Source organism: Pseudophryne corroboree, unplaced genomic scaffold, assembly GCF_028390025.1.
Source record: "Pseudophryne corroboree isolate aPseCor3 unplaced genomic scaffold, aPseCor3.hap2 scaffold_704, whole genome shotgun sequence".
Taxonomy (NCBI): domain Eukaryota; kingdom Metazoa; phylum Chordata; class Amphibia; order Anura; family Myobatrachidae; genus Pseudophryne; species Pseudophryne corroboree.
The window spans coordinates 43828-50371 of NW_026970287.1; the positions used below are offsets into that span (position 1 = coordinate 43828).

Sequence of the window (6544 nt, forward strand, 5' to 3'; positions counted from 1 at the left end):
GTCTCTGTGGCGCAATCGGTTAGTGTGTTTGGCTATTAACCAAAAGGTTGGTGGTTCAATCCCACCCAGGGACGTAATTAACTTTGTGATCAGATTTTGGTGATATTTAAGTAGACAAGTCAAAATTTCAAACCTCCTCTTATGGTGTAGGGTACATGGCCTTCTCTGATGTAATCAGAGTTAGATTTGATTCAGTGATTTTATAAAAAACAGCTAGGAAGCACAATTTAGCAGTGGGTTGCAGAGAAAAAAAATATGCTGGCAGAAAAATCCAATCGAGTGATTAAACAGCTCTTCATTTTCTGGCTTTATTTTTATGCTAACAAATATGTTCTCTGAAAAGTGTCCACAAAGCCAAGTCTCTGATTAACACCTTTGTAAGGATGGTTTTTCACCTATTACTAAATTAAACTTGCTTCATTGGAAAGGCAGCAAGATGCATCCTCATTTCAATGTCTACTGAAATAATACAAGTTGACACCAGGAAACATTAACGCCACTGCATCCTTGCTGCTTTCTCATGTGGAAGTCTGTTTAATATGAAAACAAGGTGATATCTAATTAGCACACAGGTAAGGAATTAAGAAAATCTTTATTTAAGGGTGAAGATGTTTCTCACAAAATCGTTGCCCCAATGCATCATTGAAATTCAAGCTGGAAATGTGATTTTAATATATCACTTGTACATTTTGTATTGCTCTTCTGGTGACAATGTAGTTTGTTTTTGTCAATTACCATTTTAATAATAGGGTAAAGAAAATGAAGTGGATTTTTGAAAGAAAACAATACTGTCAATATACTATTAAAACAAATTAAAATGGTAAAAGTTATTGTACTTTAAGTAAAAATAAAAGAGACAAAATATCAATCCCAGTTTTGGATTACTTTAATTAACAAAAAAAAAATGCATATAGCAGAGGATAGTTTCAATCTGCCTACCTCTGGGTTATGGGCCCAGCATGCTTCCATTGCAGTACTCTGCTGCACATGTAAGTTCAAGAGATCCTGAAGCACTCACTCATCATGGGAAAGTACCAATGTGTTTCTTCGTTGGTTGATGTAAGAAACATCTTACAAAAACTCTCCAGATTATTGACTTTTTAAAGTTTTTCTAGGAAACGTTTTAGATGAATGCTTATTAGCCTTTGTCAGTATGGACTTTTGCAAAGTGTCTCTGTGGCGCAATCAGTTAGTATGTACGGCTATTAACCAAAAGGTTGGTGGTTCAATCCCACCCAGGGACCTAATTGACCTTGTTATCAGATTTTGGTGATCTTTAAGTAGACAAGTCAAAATTTCAAACCCCCTGTTATGGTGTAGGGTACCTGGCCTTCTCTGATGTAATCAGAGTTAGATTTGATTCAGTGATTTTATAAAAACAGCTAGGAAGCACAATTTAGCAGTGGGTTGCAGAGAAAAAAAATATGCTGGCAGAAAAATCCAATTGAGTGATTAAACAGCTCTTTATTTTCTGGCTTTATTTTTATGCTAACAAATTTGTTCTCTGAAAAGTGTCCACAAAGCCAAGTCTCTGATTAACACCTTTGTAAGGATGGTTTTTCACCTATTACTAAATTAAACTTGCTTCATTGGAAAGGCAGCAAGATGCATCCTCATTTCAATGTCTACTGAAATAATACAGGTTGACACCAGGAAACATTAACGCCACTGCATCCTTGCTGCTTTCTCATGTGGAAGTCTGTTTAATGTGAAAACAAGGTGATATCTAATTAGCACACAGGTAAGGAATTAAGAAAATCTTTATTTAAGGGTGAAGATGTTTCTCACAAAATCGTTGCCCCCATGCATCATTGAAATTCAAGCTGGAAAGATGATTTTAATATATCACTTGTACATTTTGTATTGCTCTTCTGGTGACAATGTAGTTTGTTTTTGTCAATTACCACTTTATTATAGGGTAAAGAAAATTAAGTGGATTTTTGAAAGAAAACAATACTGTCAATATACTATTAAAACAAATTAAAATGGTAAAAGTTATTGTACTTTAAGTAAAAATAAAAGAGCCAAAATATCAATCCCAGTTTTGGATTACTTTAATTAACAAACAAAAAAATGCATATAGCATTCTGCCTACCTCTGGGTTATGGGCCCAGCATGCTTCCATTGCAGTACTCTGCTGCACATGTAAGTGCAAGAGATCCTGAAGCACTCACTTATCATGGGAAAGTACCAATGTGTTTCTTCGTTGGTTGATGGAAGAAACATCTTACAAAAACTCTCCAGATTATTGACTTTTTAAAGTTTTTCTAGGAAACGTTTTAGATGAATGCTTATTAGCCTTTGTCAGTATGGACTTTCGCAAAGTGTCTCTGTGGCGCAATCGGTTAGTGTGTTTGGCTATTAACCAAAAGGTTGGTGGTTCAATCCCACCCAGGGACATAATTAACCTTGTGATCAGATTTTGGTGATATTTAAGTAGACAAGTCAAAATTTCAAACCTCCTCTTATGGTGTAGGGTACATGGCCTTCTCTGATGTAATCAGAGTTAGATTTGATTCAGTGATTTTATAAAAAACAGCTAGGAAGCACAATTTAGCAGTGGGTTGCAGAGAAAAAAAATATGCTGGCAGAAAAATCCAATCGAGTGATTAAACAGCTCTTCATTTTCTGGCTTTATTTTTATGCTAACAAATTTGTTCTCTGAAAAGTGTCCACAAAGCCAAGTCTCTGATTAACACCTTTGTAAGGATGGTTTTTCACCTATTACTAAATTAAACTTGCTTCATTGGAAAGGCAGCAAGATGCATCCTCATTTCAATGTCTACTGAAATAATACAAGTTGACACCAGGAAACATTAACGCCACTGCATCCTTGCTGCTTTCTCATGTGGAAGTCTGTTTAATGTGAAAACAAGGTGATATCTAATTAGCACACAGGTAAGGAATTAAGAAAATCTTTATTTAAGGGTGAAGATGTTTCTCACAAAATTGTTGACCCAATGCAACATTGAAATTCAAGCTGGAAAGATGATTTTAATATATCACTTGTACATTTTGTATTGCTCTTCTGGTGACAATGTAGTTTGTTTTTGTCAATTACCATTTTAATAATAGGGTAAAGAAAATGAAGTGGATTTTTGAAAGAAAGCAATACTGTCAATATACTATTAAAACAAATTAAAATGGTAAAAGTTATTGTACTTTAAGTAAAAATAAAAGAGACAAAATATCAATCCCAGTTTTGGATTACTTTAATTAACAAAAAAAAAAATGCATATAGCAGAGGATAGTTTCAATCTGCCTACCTCTGGGTTATGGGCCCAGCATGCTTCCATTGCAGTACTCTGCTGCACATGTAAGTTCAAGAGATCCTGAAGCACTCACTCATCATGGGAAAGTACCAATGTGTTTCTTCGTTGGTTGATGGAAGAAACATCTTACAAAAACTCTCCAGATTATTGACTTTTGAAAGTTTTTCTAGGAAACGTTTTAGATGAATGCTTATTAGCCTTTGTCAGTATGGACTTTTGCAAAGTGTCTCTGTGGCGCAATCAGTTAATATGTACGGCTATTAACCATAAGGTTGGTGGTTCAATCCCACCCAGGGACCTAATTGACCTTGTTATCAGATTTTGGTGATCTTTAAGTAGACAAGTCAAAATTTCAAACCCCCTGTTATGGTGTAGGGTACCTGGCCTTCTCTGATGTAATCAGAGTTAGATTTGATTCAGTGATTTTATAAAAACAGCTAGGAAGCACAATTTAGCAGTGGGTTGCAGAGAAAAAAAATATGCTGGCAGAAAAATCCAATTGAGTGATTAAACAGCTCTTTATTTTCTGGCTTTATTTTTATGCTAACAAATTTGTTCTCTGAAAAGTGTCCACAAAGCCAAGTCTCTGATTAACACCTTTGTAAGGATGGTTTTTCACCTATTACTAAATTAAACTTGCTTCATTGGAAAGGCAGCAAGATGCATCCTCATTTCAATGTCTACTGAATTAATACAGGTTGACACCAGGAAACATTAACGCCACTGCATCCTTGCTGCTTTCTCTTGTGTAAGTCTGTTTAATGTGAAAACAAGGTGATATCTAATTAGCACACAGGTAAGGAATTAAGAAAATCTTTATTTAAGGGTGAAGATGTTTCTCACAAAATCGTTGCCCCAATGCATCATTGAAATTCAAGCTGGAAAGATGATTTTAATATATCACTTGTACATTTTGTATTGCTCTTCTGGTGACAATGTAGTTTGTTTTTGTCAATTACCATTTTAATAATAGGGTAAAGAAAATTAAGTGGATTTTTGAAAGAAAACAATACTGTCAATATACTATTAAAACAAATTAAAATGGTAAAAGTTATTGTACTTTAAGTAAAAATAAAAGAGCCAAAATATCAATCCCAGTTTTGGATTACTTTAATTAACAAACAAAAAAATGCATATAGCAGAGGATAGTTTCAATCTGCCTACCTCTGGGTTATGGGCCCAGCATGCTTCCATTGCTGTACTCTGCTGCACATGTAAGTGCAAGAGATCCTGAAGCACTCACTCATCATGGGAAAGTACCAATGTGTTTCTTCGTTGGTTGATAGAAGAAACATCTTACAAAAACTCTCCAGATTATTGACTTTTTTAAGTTTTTCTAGGAAACGTTTTAGATGAATGCTTATTAGCATTTGTCAGTATGTACTTTTGCAAAGTGTCTCTGTGGCGCAATCAGTTAGTGTGTACGGCTATTAACCAAAAGGTTGGTGGTTCAATCCCACCCAGGGACGTAATTGACCTTGTTATCAGATTTTGGTGATCTTTAAGTAGACAAGTCAAATTTCATACCCCCTGTTATGGTGTAGGGTACCTGGCCTTCTCTGATGTAATCAGAGTTAGATTTGATTCAGTGATTTTATAAAAACATCTAGGAAGCACAATTTAGCAGTGGGTTGCAGAGAAAAAGAAATATGCTGGCAAAAAAATCAAATTGCGTGATTAAACAGCTCTTCATTTTCTGGCTTTATTTTTATGCTAACAAATTTGTTCTCTGAAAAGTGTCCACAAAGCCAAGTCTCTGATTAACACCTTTGTAGGGATGGTTTTTCACCTATTACTAAATTAAACTTGCTTCATTGGAAAGGCAGCAAGATGTATCCTCATTTCAATGTCTACTGAAATAATACAGGTTGACACCAGGAAACATTAACGCCACTGCATCCTTGCTGCTTTCTCATGTGGAAGTCTGTTTAATGTGAAAACAAGGTGATATCTAATTAGCACACAGGTAAGGAATTAAGAAAATCTTTATTTAAGGGTGAAGATGTTTCTCACAAAATTGTTGACCCAATGCAACATTGAAATTCAAGCTGGAAAGATGATTTTAATATATCACTTGTACATTTTGTATTGCTCTTCTGGTGACAATGTAGTTTGTTTTTGTCAATTACCATTTTAATAATAGGGTAAAGAAAATGAAGTGGATTTTTGAAAAAAAAACAATACTGTCAATATACTATTAAAACAAATTAAAATGGTAAAAGTTATTGTACTTTAAGTAAAAATAAAAGAGACAAAATATCAATCCCAGTTTTGGATTACTTTAATTAACAAAAAAAAAATGCATATAGCAGAGGATAGTTTCAATCTGCCTACCTCTGGGTTATGGGCCCAGCATGCTTCCATTGCAGTACTCTGCTGCACATGTAAGTGCAAGAGATCCTGAAGCACTCACTCATCATGGGAAAGTACCAATGTGTTTCTTCGTTGGTTGATGGAAGAAACATCTTACAAAAACTCTCCAGATTATTGACTTTTGAAAGTTTTTCTAGGAAACGTTTTAGATGAATGCTTATTAGCCTTTGTCAGTAAGGACTTTTGCAAAGTGTCTCTGTGGCGCAATCAGTTAGTATGTACGGCTATTAACCATAAGGTTGGTGGTTCAATCCCACCCAGGGACCTAATTGACCTTGTTATCAGATTTTGGTGATCTTTAAGTAGACAAGTCAAAATTTCAAACCCCCTGTTATGGTTTAGGGTACCTGGCCTTCTCTGATGTAATCAGAGTTAGATTTGATTCAGTGATTTTATAAAAACAGCTAGGAAGCACAATTTAGCAGTGGGTTGCAGAGAAAAAAAATATGCTGGCAGAAAAATCCAATTGAGTGATTAAACAGCTCTTCATTTTCTGGCTTTATTTTTATGCTAACAAATTTGTTCTCTGAAAAGTGTCCACAAAGCCAAGTCTCTGATTAACACCTTTGTAAGGATGGTTTTTCACCTATTACTAAATTAAACTTGCTTCATTGGAAAGGCAGCAAGATGCATCCTCATTTCAATGTCTACTAAAATAATACAAGTTGACACCAGGAAACATTAACGCCACTGCATCCTTGCTGCTTTCTCATGTGGAAGTATGTTTAATATGAAAACAAGGTGATATCTAATTAGCACACAGGTAAGGAATTAAGAAAATCTTTATTTAAGGGTGAAGATGTTTCTCACAAAATCGTTGCCCCAATGCATCATTGAAATTCAAGCTGGAAATGTGATTTTAATATATCACTTGTACATTTTGTATTGCTCTTCTGGTG

General features: G+C 34.9%; 2 non-coding genes across 2 annotated transcripts; both read left to right on the top strand.

Moving 5' to 3' along the window:
- TRNAN-AUU (transfer RNA asparagine (anticodon AUU)) lies at positions 1-74 on the top strand. The gene has a single exon. It is a non-coding gene; the product is annotated as a tRNA-Asn (tRNA).
- A 2252-nt stretch (positions 75-2326) lies between these two features.
- TRNAN-AUU (transfer RNA asparagine (anticodon AUU)) lies at positions 2327-2400 on the top strand. The gene has a single exon. It is a non-coding gene; the product is annotated as a tRNA-Asn (tRNA).
- Positions 2401-6544: the final 4144 nt, after the last annotated feature.